Source organism: Myotis lucifugus, unplaced genomic scaffold (genome assembly GCF_000147115.1).
Source record: "Myotis lucifugus unplaced genomic scaffold, Myoluc2.0 scaffold_7, whole genome shotgun sequence".
Classification (NCBI taxonomy): Eukaryota; Metazoa; Chordata; class Mammalia; order Chiroptera; family Vespertilionidae; genus Myotis; species Myotis lucifugus.
The window spans coordinates 10,724,327-10,738,023 of NW_005871055.1; positions in this window are offsets into that span (position 1 = coordinate 10,724,327).

Sequence of the window (13,697 nt, forward strand, 5' to 3'; positions counted from 1 at the left end):
TGCTGCACACCGCGCCCAGGCCCTTCTGTCCAAGGGTCCAAGGGGCCATCGCTCTTTGATGTCCACCCGGCCATGCAGCCAGGACCAGTCCCTCCAGGGCCCTCAGTGCTCTGCCGCACACTCCTCTCTCTGGGAGCGTGCTGGCTTCCAACTCCCAGCAGGGCAGGGCAGAACCAGGGAACCTGAAGCAGAGAATGTAAGGTTGGAAGTGGTGACATTAGTATAAACAATATTGATAAAAGCAATAATAGCTTCTACTGATTGAGGGTTGTATGTCCTACAATAAATACCCTCAACTTCCCAGGTCATAGCACTTACATGTTGTGTCTGTAAGGGTCTAACAGAGACCTCTGTCAACAGAGGTAACTGAATGCAGGGTGAAACTCGATGGGACTGGATAAATAACCAAGATCAGTCAGGGCAGGAAGCTCCTACCAGCCCGAGGCTGGAGGAACAATGGAGGAACTGACAGGAACCCAAGCCAGGAGCCAAGGTGGCCACCAGAAGGAGGAACTAAAAAGGAGGTTCTGCTGTAGCTGCAGAAGCCGAATATTCTGCTTCTGCCTTCCTCCACTGCCAAGCTTCCTCTGATACCCCCATGGCCAACCCAGCTTCCTCTCATGCCCCCATGGGCCAACCCAGCTTCCTCTGATACCCTCATGGCCAACCCAGCTTCCTCTGATACCCCCATGGGCCAACCCAGCTTCCTCTGATACCCCCATGGCCAACCCAGCTTCCTCTGATACCCCCATGGGCCAACCCAGCTTCCTCTGATACCCCTATGGCCAACCAAGCTTCCTCTCATGCCCCCAAGGGCCAACCCAGCTTCCTCTCATACCCCCATGGCCAACCCAGCTTCCTCTCATACCCCCATGGCCAACCCAGCTTCCTCTCATGCCCCCATGACCAACCCAGCTTCCTCTGATACCCGCATGGGCCAACCCAGCCAGAAGCTGGCTGATGTGGGAGCTGGAGAAACACATCGCAGGGTCCACACCACCCACTTGCCCTCCTGCCCCCACTGTGACACAGCTGGGCAGGCAGGCCCAGGGCGCACACAGGCTTCATGCAAAGGAATGCATCCACAGGACTATGAGGGCCTGTATCTGTCTCTATCATTTCTATCTCCAGCTCCTAGCACACTGCCTGACATATGGTACACACTCAAATATATGTTCAACAATGAATAAAGTAGTATCATTCCTATTTTTCAGATGAGAAAACAGGTTCTGGGAAGCTAAGAATGCTGCCCAGTTCACAAGGCTAGTGAGTACAGACCCGGGACTCAATTCAGATGCCAGCTGCCCCCTCTCCGCCCACCCCGCCCCCCTCGTGTGGGGCTGTTCACAAAGAGGGAGGAGCAGCTGAGCCCTGGCAGAGCCTAGAGGACACACTGAGTCAGGGAAACCACACCCACAGGATGAGAGCTGGACCTCCGAGCTCTCAGTGCTGCAGGCCGCTCAGAAACACAAAAGAGGAGGGCATTTCCCATCTTCTTGTTTAAATCTGATCTTATGCATGTATGTGAAGGGGGGTGGGCAGGAGGTGAGGAGCTCCCTGTCTCCCCACCCCAGGAAACATGTTTGCTCCCCTTTCAGATCTATATTCTTCCCAACGATGGTGGAGTTGGTAAAAGGATGGCTCAATATTATGAACAGGACCATATTGTCATCTTTTCCCATATGAATCCACTTTGTAAAAAATGTGGCCCAAACCAGAGAGGGCTGGGATCCAGGCGAACCTCCTCTGCTGGTGGCCTGAGATTAGTATTCTTGCTGCATCTTGTAGCAGCACAACCCAAAGTTATCAGCAGGCAGACAGCCAGGTTCAGTCTCAAGAACTGCAGCCCAAATCGCAGGCACTTGCAGGCATTAGAGGAAGATTTAGACACCTCGTTCTGCCAGCACTAAGCCTCTGTAAGTCATCTAATGGCCTGAGACTAGGGGCTCTGGTGAGAAGGGAAAGGAACAGCTAATCTGAAAACGCTATTGAGAAAAAAAAAATAATAACCTTCATGAGCAGATGCAAAATATTCTACTCCAGATTGGGGGATTCTTTTTCCTTTGGCCATGGTCCAAGCCTGAGAGATGGGGGTGCTGTCTGCCCAACCCAGACCCCTCCCATGGGCCCCTCAGTTGTGGGCAGTTAGGCAGTTAGTGAAGCAGGTTCACAGGTGAGAGGAGGAAATGCTGTGGGAGGGAGGACGTTCTCTAGTGACAGTGAGGGGCAGTGGTCACTGAGGGCTATCCCCAGGGGCCCCTTCTGTCCACTTGACAGTGGGGTTCAGGTTTCCCACCCAGGGACAACCTCATGGGGCACAACCTGTGCAGGTGCACAGGCCCCGCGTTCGGAAGGTCCCGTGCTTGTTTTAAGGCTCTGCCCTCGCTGTCCTGAAACCCTGAATTTTTACACAGGGCCCACATTTCCAGTTTGCACTGGCTTCACACATTATGCCGCGGGTCCTGGTTCCCACCCTCAGAGGAGGAAGACCACAAATGTGAGCCAGGTTTGGGAGCTCTTGTCAGAGAGCGTCTCTCAGCACGACCAAATGTTTGTTGTCCCTCTTTACTGGAAGGCCTTTGGGTACAGCTTGGCTCCAGGCCCCGAGTCTCCCTTCAGAGTCTCAGTGATATGGGCTCCTTCCGGGCGGAAGGGGTGCCATTGTCTGGTGTAATGTCTCGGCAGCAGGGTTTGGGGTCAAACCTCACGGCCCCAGTTATCTGGGGTCAGACCAGCTTTTGAAAGGCTCCAGCTTGCCATTGGCTGGGGCTGCCTGGACAGAGGAACGCAGACAGGCCGTTGCCAACAGAGGGCACTGACCCCTGGGGCATGAAACCCCCAGCAGGAGGGGCGAAGAGCAGCTCACCTGGTTACCACTCTCCCCGCTGATCTCACCTTTGGCACCTTTGGTTCAGGCTTGATAGCAACAAACCAGACAACCCAGGTGAACTGTGCCACCTGGTGGAATTCTACGAAACACTGTGAGTTTAGGGATAGCTGTAGCTATGAGACCAGCTTTTCCAAGTGAAGATTAACACATATGGACTCCAGAAGGAATACCCGAAACTGAGACTGTTCTGGCAATCTAAACGATGGTCCCCACTGTTAGAGCAGCAGATGTAGCAGTTTGGGTGGTCCTGGGACCTGCGCCCCTGCCCACCTGCACTGGCAGTGCATCTGGGATAATGTCCTGGTTTGGGGAAGGGTCTGAGCACATGAAGGATAGAAGTGTTGGTCACATCCCTGGCATCTCCCATAGTACCCAACACAGAGGTCTCAACCTGGCTGTACTTGATACTCACCTGGGAGTTTTTAAAGCTCCAGTTGTGTCTAATGTTGAAAACCACTGGCTCAACATGTCGCAGGGACTTGAGTGGTTGAATCCATAAATGGCACTCAGACTATTCCAACGAAGGCCATAATATCATTAATCGAGGTTTGTTGTAAAGAGGAATCCCTCGGCTGGGCACTTAGGAAGTAATCATTACGGAACCTGTTTTCCTCACTGAAATAGCCTGCTTTATCAAGTGGGGCCTGTTTCATGGGAAGCTACAGGTAACACGCCAGCGGCCCCTCTCCTCGCTGCCCCTCCCCACAGCGCTTCGGAGCACCTCCCAGGTGCTGAGATGCAGTGAGTCCTCATCTTGCCTTGGGAGATCATTTTACAGCTCCAAGTGGTATAACATTCTTCTGGAAAATGCTCAACTTGATTTTAGAGAGAAAAAGAAAACATCTTAAGCATCCTGAGAAGTGATAAATTTTCAACCTGTTTTCCCAGTGTCTGCTGGTACATCAATTTTTCCTGGAGAAGAGGCTCTGGAGAGTCATGGCAGACTTTTCTAGCCACCGCAGTTGCATTTGGTGACCAGGGCAGTTGAGTTCATGTAGGAAATTCTGGCATTTACCCAGACAGAGACTTCAGCGGAGTAAATAATTTATGGGCACCTAGACAGCCTCTGCACAGAATCCAGGTTAGGGAAGTGAAATAGCCTGCAGGCTGGACAGCAGGCCACCAGGAAGAAGGGAGGAAGTCCAATGCACGCCCCCCTCCCGGTGTTCTGGGGCACTGGTTCTTCCCTAGTGTCCACAGCCAAATTGCAGTGGACTCCCCGTCTCCTCCCCACCCCCCTCTCATTAAGAAGGCATGAGCTGGGCACAAGTATCCACATTTTACAAGCTCCACTGGTGACTCTGATGCCCAGGGTTGGCTGGAGCCTCTCATTGCTCTTAATCAGAAAGCACTGTGACATGTGGACGGGACCTGAGCTCTCCTGTGAATTAACTATGTTGAAGAAAGGCTTCTCCAGTCACTCACTGTTCACCTCTTGGTTAAAGCTCAAGGCACGGCTAAGAAAGCTGGCAGCTGTGCCGATTGCCATAAGGACTCCTGGCCATGCTGGCGAGACCCTTCCTAACCTGCCTGTGACGTGGGCACTCTCTCTGGTGTGGACAGGCCGAAGGCTGGCACCTCACTTAGCTATCTCAACGGCAGTTGCTTTTCAATGTCACTGTTCCCTCCATTGACCAAGAAGGCTCTCTCAGGAACTTGGACGTCTGTGGGGGCCCTATCCAGAGTACGCCAGATGTTCAAGGCCAATCTGAGCATGGAATCTTAATCAGGATGTTCAAGGCCAAGTTGCCATAGGCAGGTGCAAGGACACAGCGGTTTCACTGTATACACTGCACAAGCGTGCCCTTCTATAACCCAAAAGATTAATGTCACTATTTGGCAAGAAGCCTCCTTTGTCTACGTTAGTATAAGGTATGTTTCTGACAGCCAGTGTGGCTGGCTCCTATATAGCTCCTATGTTGGGGGCTACGTTGTAGGGAAAATGTATTACTGACCAGCTGGTGCTGGCTGTTTTTGCTAGGATGGCTCCTGTGTTTGCTACTGTATTAGTAAGAACTGCTTCTGTAAGGCTACTTTAAAGAACTGTTTTGTGTAATGGTTTCTTAGTAGCAATGGCTAGTTGGGCTACAAAAAGGACTCTCTTATATACCCATGACTTCTCATGTCTTCTCCGTCTTCTAAGACCCAGTGTCCAAGGAGGTGCAGTCCCTGGCAGAGGGACTAGGACCCAACAGTTAGCATAGTCAAGCAGGATCAAGGAGGAGTGAGGACTCCCACAATTGGTGCAGTGAGCAGAGTCAAGGAGAAACTTACTCTCCAACAACCTCCAAGTCATTAAGGACAAAGTCCTTAGATACAGATTCATAGCTACTCCTGGAAGCAGCAGACTTACAGAAAGAATGGCTGTAAGGAGCCAGGAACACACACCTGTGCAGGGAGAAAGCCTGACTAGGGGGGTGCTCCCTTCCAACATATCACCCAGCTCCTTCCTTCTTCAGCTCCCTGTTTCCTCCCTGATAGCACAGACAATGCCATCTTCTCAGCCCTACATTTTCTGTATCATTAGCTTCCTGCACTTTGGAAAGTAATTGGAAATTCCAACAATTTGGCATCCAAACTACCTTTCTCTGCTGCCTCTGACACTGGGAAGTACCCCCCCCCCAGCCCCCCGCAAAAAACAACAACACAAAAACAAAGCCCAACAACAATCCTTTGATGGATGGTTTTCCCATTTCCATTTTGGGGGTGGGGGAGGGGTGCTTAGGAGACCATCAGCATCATGCTTCCTGCATGGCAGGACTGGGATCCCTCTGCAGCTATAGAAGGACCACCACGAAGCGGGGAGATCTGCAAGTAGGGAATGAAAGAAGGGGAAGGTAGTTATTTGAGCCCTGCTCCCCCTCAGAGAAAGCGAAGGCTCCTTCAGGGCTACAGGATGTGGGCTGCACAACTCTAGGGGGCGCCAATCAGATCACAGTGATGGGAGATCTGTATCTGCATTAGGACAACGTTCTGGCAGATGATAGCAAAGCAAACTGAGGAGGAGGTGTTTTTCTAATTTGTACAAAAGCATCATATGATTAGGTGCAACCCTGAGTTCCTTAACTGTTTCTCTCTACCTTGTAAGATGCCTCCTCTACCTTCACTTTCCTAGCGTTTCCTAGTCACAAAATTGGCTGAGGGAGGTGGAGGCAGCATGCAGGGGGACTGGCAGGAGGAGGCCCTCACACAGGCTGGTGGGGCCTCGGAGCTTGCCTCTCTCACTCAACAGCCCAGTGGTTTCTCCCCTGCAACACAGAATGTGACTCTTTCCCCTGAAGGATCTACAAGAAACTGAGCACCCGCTCACACGCCCTGGCTATACACAGGCTGCCAACAGCTGGTCTCCTGCCCCACGCCCTGGTACAGCACAACTGCCAATTACATGCCTGGGCACTGGTGAAGAGGCCAAAGAATGTTTATGAGCTTGGGTTTGGTTTGGAAATCATTGCCACAGGGGAAGGCATCACCCGTTTTCTCACAGTCCGGAGGCCAATAAGAATGTTCCTGCCTCACATTTGTCACTCATCTGTAATTTGTCTGGGGCAGTTCAGAGAACGCCTGCCATCGCTTCTGCTGTCAGTGGCTTGCTTAGTGGGGTAGGCAAGACTGTTGGCTATTCTAAAGCTTCCTGAGAAGGCTGACTTGAAACTAAAAATAATATCAATAATAAGGGCTTTGGATGGAACAACATGGGTTTGTGTGTTTTTTAAATATTTTTTGCATTGACTTTTTCTTTTTTTCTTTTTTTAGAGAGAGAGAGCGGGTAGGAAGAGAGAGAGAGAAGCATGGATATGAGAGTAAAACATTGACCTGCTGGCTGCCTCCTGCACACCCCCTACTGGGGATCAAGCCGGCAACCCAATCATCTGCTCTGACCGGGAACCAAACTGGCAACCTTTCTGTGCATGGCATGATGCTCAACCACTGGACCACATGGCCAGGGCAATATGGGTTTTAATCAAAGCTGTGCCTCTTACTAGCTGTGCAATCTGATGTGTTGGCTTCATATTTCTGAGCTCCTGTCTCCTCATCTGCAAAAAGGGGATAATAAACTATTTCCTGGGCAGCCTAGATGAGTTTATGTATGTAAGCCATTTATCACTAAATTAAGAGCTCAACAAATAGTAGTTGCTATTATTGTTACTATTGTTAATAACTAGAAGATCGGTGCATGAAATTCATGCACTGGGTGGGGGTTGTCCCTCAGCCCGGCCTGTGCCTCTCGCAGTCCAGGATCCCTCTTGCAGTCCGGGACCCCTCACTCCTTACCGTCCACCTGCTTGCCTCTCCTTACCACTCGGCTCACTGTTCCTTAGCGCTGCCAATGAGGCGGGAGAGGCTCCTGCCACCACCATTGCGCTCGCCAGGTGAGCCCGGTTCTGGCTGAGAGGCGCTCCCCCTATGGATCGTTCTGCCGTTTGGTTGATTTGCATATTAGGGTTTTATTATATAGGATGCCATTAATACCTTCCCTGTTCAAAATCAAGCTCCTTATTTGGTCCCTCAGACCATCAAATCATTAGGAACTTTGTTACCCCTTACAAGTGGAGGACCCAGGATCACTGTGAAAGTTTTGCAGAGGCAAGAAATTCTTCAGAAAGAGCCAAGACCTTCCAGAAAGAGTCGGTACCTCTCCAGGAGAAAGCACCGGGGTGAGCAAGTGAGAGCTCCCCAATCACAACAGGGCCAGAGAAGCAGGACCCAGAGAACACTCAGTAAACTGGCCCTGAAGGTCCTTCTCCTCCAGGGGCAGGAAGCTGAGAGGTTTTCTTTGTGACAACCAGCCAGAGGAGACCGTAGCCTCTGGGCCGCCACATTGACCCTATTAGAGACTAAGGTTTGCTGAGGGCAGCTCCTGTGAATTAAACCTCTTCCTCAAACTCCAAGCTGTGAGCGGCTGCCTAGTGGGAGGTGCCAGGCTGGCCTGCAGGACATGTCATACTCTCCCTCTGTTGTTTGCCTTCAACACAAGGATTCCCTTCAGGTCCAATCTGTTGTTAACAACAAGACTTAGCTTTTTTGTATCCTTCCATTCTCTCTTTTGGGAAGCATTTTATCTTTAAAAACTTTATACCAGTCCCTAATTTTCAAATGCCTAAGGTCACAGATGGTAGGTGATAAAGTGCAAGGAGGCTCAACACTCAGCCTAGGGTGCCTTCTACCGCACCAGTGGTGTCCAACGGTAGTCCCCAGACAAGTGTCAGAATCAAATTGTTCTCTCTGCCTGCTGGGTCAGACACCCCAGGTGGGACCAGCAATCTTAATTTCCTATGCCCTCCAGGTGATTTTGATTCAAACTAAGCAACCACTGTACTCAATGTTTCCCCAACCTCTGACAACAGGAATCACAAGGAGGCGAACGCCCAGGCATCTGTACACCCAACACGAAATTTGCTCAGCTCCCACCCACACCTGCTAGAGGTTTAGGCCACTGATTTTTGGTTTTATTTTATTTTAATTGGCCCTGGTAATTCTGAGGTTGGGGAAGTTTAGGAGACTGACTAGATAAGTGGTTCTCAACCTTGGCTGCACATTAGAATCACCTGGGAATCTTTTTAAAATCCTGATTTCTGGGCCTCATCCTCCAGAAATTCTGTTTCTTTGTTATGGGGTTGGGCCCCAACATTAGTAACAAAGAAACAGAATTTCTGGAGGACGAGGCCCAGAAATCAGGATTTTAAAAAGATTCCCAGGTGATTCTAATGTGCAGCCAAGGTTGAAAACCACTGGACTAGATCCTACTGCCTAGGGGCCCAGTATAGGGAAGTTTTATGAAAGTCCCAAGGGAAAAACAACAACAACATTGTAAACCCAAACTACAGACTCACACTGAAGTCGGAGTAAAGTGTTGTCTTTCCCTCCAGTTCACTAAATGCACAACCTCTAAAAGACCCACCCACATGTGCCACCCTCCACCTCCAGGAAAGAACTGGGGGCTTTTTGAAGCATGTTTTCCCTGGAAAGGAAGCTGATTCATGCTCTTCTGCTGCATTCTGTGCAACATGGAAAAAACCAGCAAATTGTGGCCACTGCCAGAGTACATCCCCTTGAAAGAAAGAGGCTGCCAGAGTACTCACCTAAGTTCACAGCCACACTTCCCACCATTCTCTGTAGCACTGGCCCCTGGGAGGGTCTGCACTTTTCCCATAAGCCTATGGGGTGGGGTGAAGAGAAGGAAGCAGCAGCAGCTGCCTGCCCTGGGTGGGAATGAGCCTGAGTCCTCTAGGTCAGTGGTCGCCAACTGGTGGTCCTCGAGAAAATTTTGGTGGTCCGTAGAAAAATTTAGACATTATTTGCATTTTCTATGTTTTATTAATCCTAATAAATAATAATAAAACAAAAAATTCTAAGAAATTCTTATATCCTGACGATTTTTGCCTTTACATTGCACTAAATTCATGACATGTACTACTAGAGTCTAGTACATGCCATGAATTCCCCTTTCTAGTAACTAGAGAGTGGGGAACAAGGGAGGTGCAAGCGGCTTCAGTATTGTTTCGACCATTACAGCAGTCACCCGTTCCGCGATTACCGATTCTCATCCGATTGTTTTATTTGTGTATTGTATGTAACTGTGCACTTTAACTGTTATATTTAATGGCATCAAATAATTTGACTTTAATAACTATCATTTCTTTTTTGGTTTTAGATTCGAATGAAATAAACCCATAATGAGTGAAAAAAAAGCAAAGGAATATTTTGCATTTCTTTAGTAATACAAAAGCTAATGTAACTAATGATAACAGTAACAAAAGTAATATGTGTACTTCCCTTAGCCGTGAGCTGATCAATGAATCAGAGTCTCCACAGTCCTCGTCAGGCACCATTAGGAAGAACATAAGAACTGGAGTCAGAAGAAAAAACTCAAGGTATCAAAAAAATATGATTCGAACTACTTGAAATATGGGTTTGTTCAAGAACCTGGTAGAGAGCTGGATTCACGGCCGCTTTGTGTTGTGTGTTCTGAGAGTTTATCCAATGATGCCCTGAAATCTTTGAAACTCGAAAGACACTTGCAGTCAAAACACCCAGATTTAGCTAAAAAAAACCACTCGAATATTTTCAAAGAATGTGTGAAAATGTGCAAAAGCAAGTAATTGCTCTAACAAAAATGACTGTTGGAGATAAATCCTTATTAAAGGCTTCTTATCTGATAGCACTTCAGATCGGGAATAATAAAAAGCCATATAGGATTGGAGAAGAATTAATTAAGCCTTGCATGTTACAAGCCTGTGAAGAGGTTTTGGGAAAGCAGGCTGCCCAGAAACTGAAAGCAATTCCTATGTCCGCTAACACTGTCAAATGCAGAATTGAAGACATGGCTGAAGATATTGAAAATGAAGTTATAAAAATTGTGAAAAATCCACCATTTTATTCAATTCAACTTGACAAATCAACGGACATAAGTAACAAGGCTTTCTCCTTTGTTTTGTGAGGGTTGAGTGTGAAGGAGAGTTACAGAAAGAACTACTTTGTTCGCTCAACTGGCCGGTAGAACAACTAGCTCTGAGATTTTTGAAGCACTTCATAGTTATTCCCTGGAACACGGAATTGAATGGAAACGATGTATTGGGATATGTGCAGACGGTGCTGCAAACATGACTGGACATCTTTCAGGAATTGTTGCAAAGGTGAAAAATGTTGGTCACCCAGACATTTTGTCTACACACTGAATTATACATCGTGAGCAACTTACGGTGAAAAAAAATGTCCCCAGAACTACATGAAGTACTATCGGATGTTACTAAAATTATAAATGAAATTTGACACAAAGTGCTCAATTCTTGAATATTTGAGGCACTTTGCGAAGCAATGGGTTCCCAGTATACTCACCTTCTTCTTCACTCTGAGATGGCTGTCAAGGGGCAAGATACTAACCCGACTGTTCGCCCTGTGCGAAGAAGTCAAAACATTTTTCCAGCAGCAAAATAATCCAAAATTACAAGAACTCTTCTCCGACGATGAGTGGGTAGCCAAGCCTGTGTACCTGGCAGATATTTTTTCGATATTAAATGAACTAAACATACCCTTGCAAGGACAACTTAAGGACATGTTCACACTATGAGGTAAAATGGATGCTTTTCAAAAGAAAATATGACTGTGGCAAATGAGGTTGGCTGAAGAAGATCTGCAAATGTTTTCAAACTCTGATGAATATATGAGAGAGAAGGATGTCAGCCTGTTGCAGATAAGGTGCCAGGCAGCGCAGGAGAATCAATCAGCCGGGCACTCAGAGGATATTCAGAAAAGTAGCCTTTATTGCAGATGCACTAGTGCCGTGACTCAGGGCAGTCAGTCCCCAAATCCTGAGGGATGAATATGGACGAAGCTTTCCTTTTATACCCGTTAGTTCCTTTGTCCCCCAAATATGGATCAGGCTTCCAGACCCTTCGCGGGCTTTGCAGCCCCCCGTGAGTTGGGATGGGGGAAGTGAGACCACTCAGAGGCTTGTCAGCACTGGCAGCAGCCCCTCTGGGGATTGTAGATGGTTCATGGTTTATGGTCTCTGTAAAAAGCGAGTATTCCAGGAAACAGGTTCTGCAAGGCAGGACAGGCATCACAGATAAGAAGGGAGTTTGATAAGAAAGGAGTTTATCGGCAAGCAAGGGTGTACGTCAGAAGGCAGGTTACTGGCACAGATTCAGATTGCTAGCCCCACAAATGTCTTATTTCCCCCTTCAAACCGGCAGGTGGTAACCACTGTTCAACAGCACTGTAATCACTCACAGAATCTTTTGGTCGTTATTACCCAAAGAAAGAAGATCCCAGGCATGGCGATATGTACATAATAGATCCATTTGCAGCAAACATTGAAGATGGCAATTTAGGCATGAATGAAAAAGACAGCCTCATCGATCTATCATCTGACGAGTCTCAAAGCTAAATTCCAGTCATCCTTATCAGGACCTCATTTTGGGATCTCCATTAAAAGTGAATACCCATTGCTGAGTGAAAAAGCAATGAAAATTTTGATTCAATTTCCAACATATTTGTGAGAAAAAACATTTTCGTCTGTCACAGCAATTAAAACTCGATACCGGTCTCGGCTTGAAATAAATACGGCTCTCCATCTTGCAATAACGTCATTGGAGCCCAAAATCCATAAACTTATTTCAAGCAAACAGGAGCAAATATCACACTCTAAAGATGTGTAATATTTAAATAAGCTTCAATTATTTCGTAAAAATTAAACTTACTATGATAAATTTGTTACAATTAAACAACCTTTGAAGATTTTATGATTAAATAAGCATTTATAATGTTGTTATATTAAATAGGTGCATTTCATATTAATAAAATGGAAGTTTTCTGATCATTATTTTACAAATGTATTTATCTTTAAAAAAAAACCTCCTATTAGTGGTCCGCGGGATTTAAAATTATGAGTTTAGTGGTCCGTGAGGTCCGAAAGGTTGGCGACCGCTGCTCTAGGTGGAAATTTGCCCACGCTGCCTCAGGAACTGATAAAAACCTTAGTGCAGGGGGAAGTCTCCTAGAGAGGAATGGGCTGCATGTGAGAATCGCCCCTCGGATTTTTATAAAATGTCAGTCTAGGCCCCAGAGCAGACCAACTGAATCAGAACCTCTAAGGCAGTGGTTCTCAACCTTCCTAATGCCACGACCCTTTAATACAGTCCCTCATGTTGTGGTGACCCCCAACCATAAAATTCTTTTCGTTGCTACTTCATAACTGTAATTTTGCTACTGTTATGAATCGTAATGTAAATATCTGATATGCTATATGTGTTTTCATTGTTACAAATGGAACATAATTAAAGCATAGTGATTAATCACAAAAACAATATGTAATTATATATGTGATTTCCGATGGTCTTAGGCGACCCCTGTGAAAGGGGCGACCCACAGGTTGAGAACCGCTGCTCTAGGGAAAGGGCTTGAAAACTGTCCTCCCTGGTGATTCAGACGTTCACACAGCGAGAACCAGCGCGCAAGCCTAGTTAATTCTAAGATAAAACCATCTCTCCAACCCCCGCAACTGCCCGCCCTTTAAACCCACAGTGAGGCGGAGGCCACCAGGGCACAGCGAGGTGGGACCAGGGGCCGGAGAGACCATCCAGCACCGCTCACCGACCTCACCTGGGCGCACGGCCCGACGCCCTGAACCCCGCTCGATGCTCCAGGGGGAGCAAAAGGCCACCGTCCACAAGTTTCGTTTTATTGATGAGAAAAAACACACCCAGGAAAGTGCGCGGCCAAAGTCCGGGCTCGCCAATGGAACTGGCCCTGGCCCCAAACCGCCCCGCGAACACAGCGCCCCCAGCTCGCCCCGCGGGCCGCCCGGCGCCAGGCGCACTGGGTCCGCCCGGGGCTGCTGCGAGCCCGCGGCGCCTCTGTCGCTGGTCCGTCCAGCGAGACCACGAACTAGCCGCGGGCTCGTCCCCGCCAACCCGCTCGGTCGCGCCACATGCTGCCCACGTGACGGCCGGACGGCCACATAAAGTTAATCATAAATCTACTATAAAAGATCAATACGGGATAAGCAGAACTAAAAAGAAATCGACAGAGTATAAACACAAACATTAAAAATACTTTACTAAAAGCCGTCAGATCTGTAAATAGCTCTGACCTACAACTACAGCAACTAATAGATCACATAGAGAATAAAAATAAATCTAAGTAACTTGAGCATCATAAGAGATGATAACAATACTATCGTAAGCGAAGCACGATCCAGTAGCAATATGCACTGCTAGCTACGACAGCAGAGTCAGCATATGAGATGACCTCTGCCCTTATCTTTCTTTATTATTATTATGTTTTATAAAACTTATTTTGCTGTTAT